The sequence below is a fragment of the Dipodomys spectabilis genome, unplaced genomic scaffold (genome assembly GCF_019054845.1).
Source record: "Dipodomys spectabilis isolate Male_0828 unplaced genomic scaffold, ASM1905484v1 ptg000242l, whole genome shotgun sequence".
Taxonomy (NCBI): domain Eukaryota; kingdom Metazoa; phylum Chordata; class Mammalia; order Rodentia; family Heteromyidae; genus Dipodomys; species Dipodomys spectabilis.
Genome location: NW_024870919.1, coordinates 1,468,729 through 1,483,611, shown reverse-complemented (window position 1 = coordinate 1,483,611; position 14,883 = coordinate 1,468,729).

The window sequence follows — 14,883 nt, the reverse complement described above, 5'->3', positions numbered from 1 at the left end:
GGGTTGGTTCCCCAGGGGGACAGAGTGCGTGGTCAGCACTTAGTAAGGCTGTGAGCCCTGTTAGTATGGACCTTATTGGCATGGGTCAGACTCTGGGTCATCTCATCATGATGTCTGATGGGCAAGGCCAAACCTTCTTTAAATCTTGACCTATTATCTTTAGATCTCAGCTTCCTGAGTAGGTAGGATAATAGGCATGAGCCTCTGGCACCGGGCTTCAGATTCTTTTTGGTATATTAGGGTTTGAACTCAGGTCTTCTTCCATGGGGGCCAAGCCTTTCTGTCTTGGGCATTTCTGAGATAGAGACTCCATATATGCTCAGGCTTGGCTGGATCATGGTCCTCCTGTGACAGGCATGCGCCACCATGCCTGGTCCTCTGTAGTTGGGATGGTAGATATGTAGCACCATGCTCATTCATTGGTTTAGATGGTTGTTCCAAACTCAGTCCACAGCAGCCGATTTTTGACCAGAGTTGAAGCTTGGGGTTCGGCCTGGAGCCATGGGTCCTCAGTCTCCTCACAGGACAGTTGTGAGGAAACAAGGGATCAATACAAGGGGAAATCTGGGGCAGGGCCAGGCATAGAGGAAACGGTCATCAGTTAAGTTTCTTTGCAATTCTGTGAGCATATAACAAGAAGATACCTGGAAAGGACTAAAAAGGGGCCTGTTATTTATCATGACACAGGTATGGGATTATGAAACAAAACATGGATCTCTTTCCTCCTTACTCTATCCCCATGAGGAAGGGGATCCTTCACTGTTCAGCTTTGCAGCATCGGAAAATGAGGCAAGGAAAAGCTGGGTGACCTACTCATGACCCCGAGATGACAGAACCTCGGCCTGACTTGTCTGCCATATTCCCTAGGACAATGGGTGCTATTCAGTCCATTACTTGTGGTGGAAAGTCCACTTATTGTCAGTCATGAGGCTTGAACTCTGGGCTTGGGCACTGTCCCCAAGCTGCTCAGATCAAGTTTAGGGCTCTACCACTTGAGCCACAACACCACTTCTGGTTTTCTGGTGGTTCTTTGGAGATAAGCATCTCACAGGCGTTGCTGCCTGAGCTGGCTATGAACCATGATCCTCATATTTCAGCCTCCTGTGTAGTTACGATTGTAGGCCCGTGCCACCGGCTTAAGTGTAATTCTCTCTCTCTCTCTCTCTCTCTCTCTCTCTCTCTCTCTCTCTCTCTCTCTCTCTCTTTTTCTATCTCTGTCTCTCTCTTTCTCTGTCTTTCTCAGTAACTTGTTGAAAGGGTGCTGGATGAGGTGCCTTAGCGTCCCCATCTCCCTGGGACCCAATATGACCCTCTTATTCTGGAGGTAGGCTGTGGGTCAGAAGCTTTGTTGCTCAGCCGGTTGAACTAGCTCCCTTAGGTAAGCCCCTCTGTGCCCGGGGTACACCGTGATGGTTACTCTTTGTCACTCTGTCTGGAGAGTACTTCCCCACTACCCTTTGCTAAGACAGTTAAAGGAAAGTGGATGAGGAGGCATCACATTGTCCAACTGCACAACACTATCCCGAGCCTCTGATCCTCACTGCCACTTATCTGGCTAGACCCTAATTATAAGAAACTGAATTCACTCTATGTGTACCTCACATTGCTGCTGTGTGTCGTTTCGGGGAGTGGGGGCAGTGTGTAGAGGAAAGACCCCAGATCCGACACCTCCTGGGGGACAATTGTTCTGTGACAGTATGAAGTCATTGCTGTGTATAAGGAGGAAGCCGGCATCAGACTGAACCAGGACAATGCTCAAAGGTAGGTAGGCTATTGAAGTATCAAACCCACCCATGTCTGCTTCCCACGCACAAAAAGGAGGATGCAGTGCAGGTAGCCCAGCACTGGCCTTAAGGGACTATAAATGGATGTTGGTGGTCAGGTGGCAGTGGCTCTTGCCTGTCATCCTGGCTATTCGGGAGGCTGAGTTCTGATGGTCCTGACTCAGAGCCAGCTTAGGCAGGAGAGTCTGTGAGATTCTTACCTCCCATAAACTACCTCCTTCCCCCCGCCCCCTGAACAAAGCCAGTTGTACTGCTGTGGCTCAAGTGATAGAGCCTCAGCCTTAAGTAAAAGAAGCTCAGGGATGACACCCAGTACCTGAATCCAAGACCTGAGACCCACAAAAAATTAAAATAAATGAATAATGGGCACTTGTTACCTTACTACCAAAAAGGATGGATTCATTCTTCTCTCCCGTACTTGTAGCCAAAGGGAAGTGGCTTCCCTTGATGTTCCTCTAATCATCTCCTTCTCTCTATTATTTCTCCTGGATTCAGTCGCAAGATAGAATTCAGATCATCCCACTTGATGTGAACTTAAGTACCCTCCCCTACCCACCTTTCCTGGGGTGGGGATCCTGGATGTACTCACCACTGGGTGAAAGAAGCACCAGAGAGATGGGGGTAGGTATCCCTGAAACTCACACACACACACACACACACACACACACACGCTCATCTAGGCCAACTATGACTAGCCTTTTCCAAAGATTCTTTATCTCCTTGGGTTAACTGACCTAGGAGAGGAACTTGATCCCCTATAAATATTTTAAGTAGGGTTTGCTTGTTGACACAAGATAAACAGAAGCTCAAAGGAAAGGTTCTGGACCCTGTCTGGCTCAGGCTCACACTTGACATCGTGGCTCCTCGGTAAGCATGATCTGAGGATCAAAGATCAAAACCAGCCATAAGCTGGAAAGCCAATAAGATTCTTTTCTGCATGGAACCACCAAAAATCCAAACGTGGAGTTGTGGTTCAAGTGGTAGAGTAGCAGCCTTGAGCATGAAAACTCAGAGAGACAGCTCCCAGATCCTCAGTTCAAACTCACACAAGAAATGGCCCCATTTGTTGCCCCCAGACTGTCTGGGCCTCAAGTGCCCTCTCACAGAGTGTGATACCACACTGGTCCCTGGGTAGTGTATCAGAGCCTTCAGAAATTGGGTGGTGAAAGCCAGGCCTTCGCTTTTGTGTGCTCTCAACCACACCAGCTGGAGGCAGAGCATGACAAGGCCAGCAGCCTGCAGAGCAGAGAAGATCCCGCTCTACCAGGATGATTGGAGGGGGCTTCTTAGAGGCAGCACTTGAAAGGGGGTCTTGCTTAACAAGGAGGATGTCACAGGAAGCACAGAGAGAAAACATGCCATAGATAAAGGACAACCTAGCAGAGCGTGTACTTTTCCAGCCAAGGCTGCTGGTTAGATACTCGGTAAAGATGTGCACGACTGTCCTGAAAAAGGCCCAAGGGGTCACAGAAGAACAGCTATCCAATGTTGGGATTTTATCTTAGCAGTAGTGGGTTCACCTAACACACAGGAAACCCTGTGTTCGATTCCTAGGTCCCACATACACAGAAAAAGCCAGAAGTGGTACTGTGGCTCAGGTGGAAAGCAAAAGAAGCTCAGGGACAGTGCCTGTAGCCCGAGTTCAAGCCCCAGCACTGTCAATGTAAAACTGCACTCCAAGAGACAAGGGTGACAGCTGGATGGTGTGCCCTGTAGCACTTAGTAGATCCATCCATGCTTTGTGTCTCCTGCTATGACAGAGGTAATCTGGACACTCTTTCTGCCCTGGGCACTCCTGGACCCAGTTATCAGCAACCCTCCCAAAGGCTTCCATTGGGACATGCAGCAGATGGCCCCAGAAATTCTCAGGTACCGGTTGGGTGTGGTGGGGAGATACAGGGCAGGCCTAAGAAGTCCTAGTGGGTCTGATATGCTCCATACAACCAGGCCATCCAGAGTAAACGGATGGGAGCTTAGAAAGGGGTAGTTATGTGAAGGGGGCCCTTTAATGCCCATGGACCTCCCCAGATTCTGAGCCTCCCTTTGCTGTCCCTGAGGGAGGTAGAGGAGGGTCTAGGTGGCAATGTCTAGAGGAGGACTAGTTGGATATTGTAAAGAATGAGATCCCATAGGCCATGGGCTGATGGCTCACACGTGTCATCCTGGCTACTCGGGAGGCTGAGATCCAGAGGGTCTTGTTTCCCAGCACAAGGAGGAAAGTCAGATGAGAGTCCCATCTCCAATATCCAACTGGAAGTGGTGCCATGGCTCAAGTGGTAGAGCACTGGCCTTGAGCAAAATTCATCATCAGGAACAGTACCCAAGCCCTGAGTTCAAGCCCCTCATCCAAAAAAAACAAGAAAGAAAGACACCCCTTGCTTGCCAGAGATGGTGAAGGAGTGGGGTTGCTGTGGTTGGCACAACAGGTCCTGGCCTCAGTGTACAGCCATTTCTAAGAACTCCCCAAGATTGCCCAAGTGTGAAGTTACACCAAGCTGGGCATGTCTTACCAAGAACTCTAGAGGTTGTGGCCTATCTTAGAAAGGATGTGGGCAGCGTTGGAGGGTAGTGTCGATTGGAACAATGGCTTTGGATACTGGTGTCAAAGTCTGAAAGTGAAGGGTTGCATGTGCTTTATGGCCTGACAATTTGGATTTCCCCTGGTTGTAAGAAGGTGGCTGAAACCGGGCACTGCCAGTATCTCACAACTGTCATCCTAGCTACTCAGGAGGATGAGATCTGAGGATCACGGTTCAAAGCCAGCTTGGGTAGGAAAATCTGTGAGACTTTAACTCAAGTGAAGCACCAGAGAACTTGAAGTGGTACTGTGGCTCCAGTGGTAGAGCACACACCTTCAGCTGAAGAGCTAAGGGATGGAACACAGGCCCAAATCTCAAACCCCATGATCAACAACCAAAATAATGTGGCTGATTTTTCTTCATAGTGGTGTGTACAGTAGGAAATGCCATGCTGTTTTATGAGCCATTCCAGATGTGTGAGAGGCTCTGAGTTTTGTCAACATTTGGTCTGAGGATGGTAGTGCCATCTTCTCAGAGGTTGGGATGTTCAGTTGCTCAGGGACTGCTGAGGCCTTGGGCTACCCATGTGTGTGTGTGTGTGTGTGTGTGTGTGTGTGTGTGTGTGTATTTCCCTCATCTTTCTCAGCCTACTTCCTGGATGCTTGACTGCCTCTTCCTGACCTTGGATTGTGCCCTTCCTCAATAGCAACCTTGTCTTTAGTCCCCTATCATGGTCTACAATGAGTCCTAAATTGTCAGAGACCTGCATATTCCAGCTTTTCCTTGGGAACCAAGTCCGGCTGTCCATATCTTTGTCCTCATCCAGGGGATTCTGGGTCCTCAGGGCCGGTTGGCATATGTTCTCTCCTGCCTCTGGGGGTGCAGGGTCAGTCATTCTGTGTACTGTCCTTTTCTCAGCTGGACCCCTGGCTGCATGTAAACTCCCAGCAGGCTGGTAGTGGTGTAGAGGAAGGGTGGTTGCCAGTGGCTCTGGCCAACTTGACCTTTATAGCTGACTGAAGGCTCCCCAAACAAGTATAATCTGGGGCTACATGAGAGGTGAGGCCAAGGTGGCTTGGATGTATTGTTCAATGTCTAGGAAATGTCAATGTACCTTATCATGGGCAAATCTATTTTGTGGCCCCAGCTGGGCCTCTCAGGTCCTTCTAGACAATTCTGAATGCCCAGAATACAAAGGCATATACTTTAGATTCCAGGCCCAGGGAACCGGGGGATGAGAGACTGGTATAGCCAGTACCTTCTGTGGCATTAGTTTTGACCTGGATGAGCTGAGCTACAACTGGGGGGCAGTCGTGAGTCATAGTCACAGTAAACTCTCAAGCCAGATCAAGTGGTTTCTCCCTAAGTCATTCTTGGGCTGAGGGGTTTGGGCTATGGCAGTAAGTTCCATGGAACCTGCCCGTCGATCTCAACATGGAGCTGCAGTATCAAGGGAAGGACACTAGGGTTGCTCCTTGGTAGTCGTCCCATGATTGCAGACCTTCATCTGACCCCTCTCCCCAAGCACTGTAGAGGAAAGCAGGGCACCGAGCCCTGGGACTCCTCGGACAGTAACTGCTACAAGCAGAAGCCAGTTGGCTGTGGATTCCTGAGCCTACAAAACATTCATGAGCCCAACTCAACACCTGCCCTACGTCTGACTGACAAATTTACACTCTTGCGATACTCCTGTGACTGGGCATTATCTGGTGTGACATCTTACAGCTCTTGCCCCTCCTGGCCCAGAACCATGGTCTGAGATTGATTTACTGCTCAGATCCAATTGCACCCATGACGGATGCCATTCTGATGATCTTCATGCCTCAAAGCTCGATAATTCTCTGGTACTGAGGCCTTCTCTGTAGGCAATGGCCCCCAAACAGGCTGCTACCAAGACTTGTAGGACACCTAATCATTAGGAGACCCTCAGGGGCCCACTGGAAAGAACTCTGCCTAGAGCTATAGAGTAAGGTCCAAGCAGGCCAGGTGATGGTCATGTCGCTTGAACTCTGGGCCTGGGCGCTGTCCCCCAGCTCTTCACCTTACCACTTGAGCCACAGTGCAACTTCAGGTTTTCTGTAGGTTCCTTGGAGATCAGAGTGTCCCAGACTTTCCTGCCTGGGCGGGCTTTGAAACGTGATCCTCACATCTCAGCCTCCTGAGGAGCTAGGAGGACAGGCATGAGCCACCTGTGTCTGGATGATCTGGCCTTACACCACAGTGGACTAGGAGCTCCTGAAATTTTTCTTTAATTTTCCTGTGCTGGTATTGGGGCTTGAACTCAGGGTCTGGGCTCTGGTCGCTAAACTTTTTCCTTCAAGGTTACCACTTTTCCACTTGAGCCACAGCTCCATTTCTGGATTTTGGTAGTTAATCAGCAAGAAAGTCGCATTAACTTTCCTCTCCTGAGCTGGCTTGACCCTCGAACTCTATCTCAGTCTCCTGAGTAGCTAGGATTTACAGAGGTTGAGCCACTGGTGGCATTGGCCTAGAAGCTTTCCTAAAGCAAGAGTTCTTCCCTGTGTTTGCCCTGACTCCTCCATGCAAAGGAAGCCTGAGGGTCAGGAGCTGTGAAAACAGGTTTCCAGCCACAGGAAATGGCTTTGCGTCCCTGGCGAAATGCCAATCTAAGCTTCCCCCTGGGTGCCATTCTGGGACGCCTCCCTCTGCCCGGTGACTCAAGTCAACGTTGACCCAACCTTGAATTTCCTGCCTGCCTTTTCTGAAGCCATAGAACCTTCATACCACTCACACCACCTGCTCTGCAGCACACCTCAGCACCTTTGCCCATGCTAGACCTTCTGCTTGAGGCTCTCTGACTTCTACCCACATATTAGAAGTACTGTGGAATTTTAGCACTGGCTATATCACTTCCTGGAACAAATCTTTCCTTCCCTTCTCCATCTTTATTTTTTTTAATATTGATTTGCTAGTGATGGAACTTGTGCTGCCTGACTGGCAAATGCTCTATATTGGTGTGTGTGTGTGTGTGTGTGTGTGTGTGTGTGTGTGTGTGTGCCAGTCCTGGGGTTTGAATTCAGGGCCTGGATGCTATCCTATCCCTGAGGTTTTGTGCGACAGGCTAGCCCTCTACTACTTGAACCACAGCTCTATTTCTTGCTTTTGGGGTGTTTAATTGGAGAAAAGTGTCTCACATTTACTTTCCTGCTTGCAATTGGGATCCTCAGATCTCATCTTCTGGAGTAGATTACAGGGGTGAGCCACCAGCTCCTGACCTATACCCTACATCTTACCTATAACCTCGGCCCTCCTCTGACTCCCAGAAGAATATGTCTCACCAGGCTCAAATTTTGTCAGTGTTGGTGCTTAAACTAAAAGCTCATACTTGGGAGAGACTCTAAACATGTGAGACTGTGACAAATGCTTCCATTTAATTATGTATTATGTTTCAACACTTAATAAAATGTTAATTAAAATGAGTCAATGCCCTAAATTATTGTGTATAATTTTATAATAGATGTGCAAAATATAATATTATGTGTATAATAATACTAAATACAATAATCAATAAATGAATCAAATAAAAATAAAATACAAAATCAATAATAAAATTTATAATATGAAATTAACATGCATATATAAGTATATATCATGTATTACACATTTATAGAAATATTTCTTCCATTGCAGGGCATTCATTCAGGCCCTGGGAACTTTATCCTGAATTTCTTTACCTCAAGGATAGTGTGCTTCGCATTCACCCATGGTGCAAAGAGTTACCTGGACGGTGAGCTCAAAAACTAGCAATGGCAGAAATACTGACCCCAGTTCCAAGACAGTGATTTAATTTTTTAAGTGAAAGCAGTTAGGTTTATTCAGTTCCATACTGAACATTTAAAAAAAAAGCACTGTAGAATTTTGTACAACTATTCAAACATCCTTCCCTTACCTCCAAAGTGCTTCTCAGAGAACTACATTGTTTCTCTTTTTTTGTATGTTTTTTGTTGTAAAAATATTCTATAGAGGGGTTACAGTTCCAGGAGCAAGGTAATGAATACATTTCCTATTGAGCATTGTTTACTCCTCCTGTGTTTTTCCCCTACCATCCCTTCACTCCCATCTCTACAACTACCTCCCTCTGCCAAGGTCAGCGACATAGTTTTTCATTTTTGGTTGGCATGGGGTTTGAATTCATGTAATGGCAACTCTTTGCTCACATTGCTACAGATTTGTCAAGACCCTGAGTCAAAGTCCAGGCTAAGAAAGAAAACTGGCAAAAATTCCAAACCAGGGAGCTTTACTTTTTTAAATTTTGTTAAATAGTTATTTTTTATATGTTCTTTTTTTCTTTTTCTTTTTCTTTTTTTTTTTTTTTTTTTTTTTTTGGCCAATCATGGGGCTTGAACTCAGATCGTGGAAACTCTGCTTCAGCTTGGATCTCGCTTGGCTGGGGTGCACTCATTGGACCCATAGCCAACCATGAGATGCTGGGCCAAGAGGGTTTCCAGGAAGAAAAACAATTTGGAAAGCACAAATAGTGTGAGCTGCAGAGAGCTGGGGTTTTACAATATCTTTCTTTGCACAGTGACCATCCTGGGTCTGAATGACAAAGCTGCAAAGTGGACATGACCTGCCATTGCTTGTGGCTGGTGGGCTATCAGTAAAGCCATAGGCCAACCTTCAACATAGGCCCTGGGTTCAAATCCCAGTCCTGACACCAATAGCAGGAGATCACAAGAGACTCATACCTATGCATAGGAATACCGATTAAAAGAGTAGTTTATCCATCAGTCTTTTCTAAAATTGGATGCAATAATCCTACAATGCTGATTGATCTTAATTAATAGTTTATTAAGCCTGAAAAGAATAACAATCCTTCCATGGCGGTTTAATAAATACCTAAGAGTTGGTAGGAAAATAGTAGGTTTCCTTCTATCATAGATAGATGGCTATGGAACTCTTTACCGATACATATTTATTTGTATACCTCCATCTGCCTATCCATGTATCGCTGTTTAGGCCAAACTTGAGGGTCGATCTCAGAGCCTGGGAACCACCTGACATCTTCATTGGCTAGAGGTTGCCATGCTCAAACTCACCCAATCATGAATTGGGCCTGCTAGGCACTAAGTTCAGATCCTGACACTGCCAAGCATGATGGAGAACACATCTAACATCTGGATGTTATGTGCTGTAAACAATGTAATAAATGATAATGGTGTCATCAGAGTCAATAAAATAAATTCTAAATAAATGAATGAAACAAGAAATAAAATAAATAACCATACCAAACACAATATGGACTGAACATCAGTACAGAAGTATAAATCCTATCTTTAAAATATATATAAGGAGGGCTGGGAAGGTGGATCAGTGGTAGAGCGCTTGCCATGCATGCATGAAGCCCTGGGCTCAATTCCTCTGGGCTCGATTCCTCAGCACCACATAAGCAGAAAAAAAAGCCAACAGTGGCACTGTGGCTCAAGTCGTAGAGCGCTAGCCTTGAGGTGAACAGCTGAGGGACAGAGCCCAGGTCCAGTGTTCAGGCCCACTAGTGGACCAAAAAAAAATAGTATATAACGAGTATCTTTTCCAGGGCTGAGGCTTGAATTCAGCCCCCCTTCCAGGAGGGAATGGCGGGAGATCCTGAGATACCCTTTTGTGGACCTGGGATGAGTCATGGAATGTGATCGATCTCATCCTTGAATGAGTAGTTCGTGCATGATGCAAGTAGGAAATGATAGGCAAGACTCAGGGGTATCGATTATTTGTAAAGAACAGTTGATGAAGCATGACAATAATCATCACAGTCATGAAATGGAGGCATCAGGAAAGTTCCAAGAATTGGTAGTCACACAGATTATATTCCACCGTAGGTTACCATCTCTCCTACTCTAAACAAATGTGTACTTATTTGCATACTACCTCCACCTTATTAATGGATGACTGTTGTGCTCTCGATCTACCTTCGGTGGCAGGGGCTCAATAGCAGCTCCTTGGAATGGCCTAGCTCCTTCGTGGCTCAAAGGCTGGTGTGCTCATGTGGACCCATTCACCACTTGGTCCTGCTAGGTCCCGAGTTCAGATTCCCCACCCCGCCAAAAGATTCATCTTGATGTCAGAAGTCAATCGTTGCACCTGTTTTCTTTCCTGTGCAAGTCCTGGATCTCAGCTAGAATGGAGAATACATGGGCCACCCTCTGGCCTTGGGAATAAGTTGTTATCCATGTCAGCCATTATACCTGTCATCATATATTCAAGAAAATACACAATACATCCATGAATAGCATACAAAATAAAGAGAACTACACTCAATGCACGATGCAGTCCACACACGAATGTGAATATACATCCCAAGTTTCAATGATCATTGAGGACTATTTTGGCATCCCTGTGGCTCAATCTCAGTTCCTGGGAATGTCCCAGCTCCTTAGTGGCTCACAGTCTGGTGTGATCACGTGGACCGATTGGGCAGTTGGGCCTCCTAGGCCCAAAATTCGAATCACAGCACGGACAAAAATTCACCTTGATGTGAGAAGCCAGTCGTTGCACCTGTTTTCCTGTACTGTGCAAGTTCTGGGTCTCAGGTAGGAAGGAGAATGTATATGCAACTCTATACTCATGGGAATAGGTTGTCATTCAGTAAAATCACTGGTAAATAAATGAATAAAACAAAAGGTACAAGAAACAACTACACAAAACATGTATGGATTGAACATCTATAGGTAAGTATAAATCCTATCTTTACAATATATAGATATAATATGTTTTCCAGGGCTGGATCTTGAATTCAGGACTAGTGAACAGGCCTGACTTTTTTATCTTCATGTAAGGTGATCTTCCCCTTTATCCACATTGCTGGAGATTTACCCAGATCCTGACTTCAAATCCAAAGCCTGTAAGAATAAATTGTGTGAATTGCAAGCCAGGGTGCTAATTTTTTTCTCAGCATGGGGTTTGAACTCAGGTCATGACAAGTCCGCCTCAGCTTTGATCACCCTATGATGGGGTGAATCCACTGGACACGCATGTGCTCCTGTGATCCTAGATCCCCAGTTCTTGCAGGGAAAACAATGCACAGAAAAATATGTGGATTTTTATGTTTTCTTCGTTTGCAGTAACACTTCTGAGTCTGAATGACACAGTTACAAAGGGTACTTCATCTTCCATTGCTGAAGGCTGACAGACTATCAGGGAAGCCATAGGCCCATGTGGCAACTGGGCCCTCATTTCAAATCCCTGTCCTGACACCAACCAATGGCAGGAGATACTAAGAAACTGGTTCCCATCCAAAGGAATAACACTGGAATTTTGTCAATGTCACAGTTGAATGAGTTCCTCGTGCATGATGATCCTATGAAATTAAACAGCATCATTTCAGATAGCTGGTTGATTTTATTTAATATTAATGAAGCATTAAAAGAATATTATTATTTAAAGGAACACATTTGAGGACACTGAGTGCTTTCATTAATAGTTTAAGGATTTAAACAATAACATTAATTACATGGACACATAATGAATACTCAGGAATTTGTAGGAATATAGTCTATAAAACAGAATAATGTATAGACATCTCTGGCACTCAATAAAGATATATATTTATTAGTATACTGCCATCTGCATGTGCATCTGTTATTATTTAGTTAAGACCTGGAGCTCGTTCTCAGGTACTGGGAACATCATGTCAGCTCAAATTGACCCAGGATTGCCTGTTGACACTCACCCATTCTGCTTGCTTCACAGGATTCTGTCCACACTTCCATTCTTTCATGCTTCTTTCTGACCAATGGGATACAAGAATGCTGGCCACACCCACATTCCATGCTGCCAGGTAGCACTGGGATTCCCTCTGTTAGTTTACACCACTACCAGTAGTTGAGGAAGGTAGAGGTGGCTGGGTGGTGCGGAAGAGACTGGAGATGACTTTGGGGTACAGTAGGAAATTGATGCTCCCACTCCCACCTGACCCTTTCCCTCCCTTCATGTGGTGCCAGGTTTCAAACCTCAGGCAATGGCGTGCTGCCAGCAGGCCTAAATCTCTGAACTGGTCCCTGCCCCTAGTCTTCTGCTCTGGGCCCATGTGTCCGCAATGCTGCTGCCATCGCTGCTGCCCCAATTGGAGGAGCTGCCAACAGCTTCTCTCAGCAGCACAGGTGAGTGGCCGCCCCAACACCAATTTAACCCGGGTCAAACACCCCTCTGGGGGCACCATGACCCCCCTACTTGTTTCCTCTCCCCGGCTCTGATGGGCCACCTTTCTGTCTTGAGAATTTCTGAGATAGAAACTAAATATATGCTCAGTCTGGGCTGGATCGCAGTACTCCTGTGAAAGATATGCTCCACCAAGCCTGGTCTTCTCTAGTTGGGATGGTAGACATGTGGCACCATGCTCAGTAGTTGGTTTAGATGGATTATCTCAAACTCAGTCTACAGCAGTGGATTCTTCACCACACATGAAGCTCTTGGTAGGGCCTCAACCATTGGACCTCAGTATCCTCACTGGACAGTTGTGAGGAAACAAGGGATTTATACAGAGAGATCTTTGGAGAATGGCTAGGCAGAGAGGGATCAGCTTTCAGATTATGTTTTGGCAATTCTGTGAGCATATGACAGGAAGATACCAGAAAGGGCTCAGGTACAGCCTGTTATTAATGATGCAACAGGTGTGGGATTATAAACCGAAACATGGCTCTCCTTCATTATTACCCTATACTCATGAGGAAGGGGATCATTCACTTTGTTCAGTTTTGCAGCTGGGGAAACCGAGGCACAGAGAAGCCAGGTGACCTACTTATGATCTCAAGTTCACAGGATGCTCGGCCTGAATTCTCTACCATGCTCCCTAGGACAATGGGTGATATTCAGTCCACTTCTTGTGGTGGGAAGTCCACTTCTTTTCAGTCGTGTGTCTTGAACTCTAGGATTGGGCACTATTCCCGAGTTCCTCAGCTCAAGGCTAGTGCTCTATCACTTGAGCCCACAGTGCCCCTTCCAGTTTTCTGGTGGTTCTGTGGAGATAAGATTCTCACAAACATTCCTGCCTGGGTTGACTATGAACCATGATCCTCATATCTCAGCCTCCTGTTTAGTTAGGATTAGAGTTCTAAGACATTGGCACCGGATTTAACTGTAATTCTGGTTTTCTCTCTGTCTCTGTCTCTGTCTCTGTCTTTGTCTCTGCCTCTCTCTCTCTCTCTCTCTCTCTCTGTCTCTCTGTCTCTGTCTCTGTCTCTGTCTCTGTCTCTGTCTCTGTCTCTGTCTCTGTCTCTGTCTCTCTCTCTCTCTCTCTCTCTCTCTCTCTCTCAGGAACTGATTGAATTGGTGCTATAGGAGGTGGCCCAAGGTCCCCAGGTGGCTGGAACCCAAGATTGCCTACTCATTCTGGAGGTGGGCTGTGGGTCAGGAGGTGTCTCACTCAGAGAGTTGATACATCTCCATGAGGTAAGCCATCTGTGCCCTTGCTAGACTGTGAGGGTTATATATTGTCCATCTTGCCTTACTGGATTTATTTTATTGTATTATTTTCTACATCATTTTCTAGCACCTGGCCAATATTATGGTACATAGTTATGGAATGAAAATGTAATGTCAACTTAAAAAAGTCATTTAGGGCTCTGGGAATGTGGCTTCATGATACGGTGATTGCCTAGTATGCATGAAACCCTGAGTTCAATTCCTCAGTACCACATAAACAGAAAAAAACTGGAAGTGGTGCTGTGCCTCAAGTGACAGAGTGATAGACTTGAACAAAAAAAAATCAGGAATTATTCCCTAGCCCTGAGTTTAAGCCCCTTGACTAGCAAAAATAAATAAATAAATAAATAAATAAAACAAAACAAAACAAAACAAAAAATTTAGTTAGTAAATACAAAATAAGTTACCAATACTTGGAATATATAATTGCTCCTCCATAATGACACCTGACTATAGTCCCTAATTCATGTACTTTACTTATATTAGGATATTTTGTTGAAAAAAAAGTTTTGTTCATTAGGTCACAGAAATTAATGAATGTGCTTAGATGTCAGGTGAAGATTAATTCTGGAAATTCAAACATTCCAGGTATTTGAATCGTCACTGCTAATCACAATGAGATGGGTAGTCTAAGTGAGATTTGGAAATATTTTTTGTCATTCATGGCACCAAAACGGCTGAGACAAATTAACAGTTGTGACAGAAGAGAAGGAATAATTCCAGAGTTAGTGAATAAATGACAGTAATTAAGGTATACCAGAAATTGTTTTAGAGAACCATGTTAGGTTATTGAACAACTAGTCTTATTACTCATTGCCTTTAGCATTCTAAATCTCTTAGGCTACTTCTTAATTTCTGTGTAATAAACGTATCTCCTTCTGTGCTGTTCTTTCATACCTCATCATTTTTGCTTTCTAAATATCTGAGTCTTTCTATATTACTCTATGAACATTTCCTGGTACTAAATACACCTACAAAGATGGCAGAGGATGCTAATGTAAGGGTCCCATAGCTCATGAGTCATTAATGAAACAACATGGAAAGGAGGAAATATTTATTGCTACCTCAAATTTTCTGAAAAGCTGCAATGCCATCATTTGATTCAAATTTCCATTATTTGTCTACATAGTGTCATTCAGTGC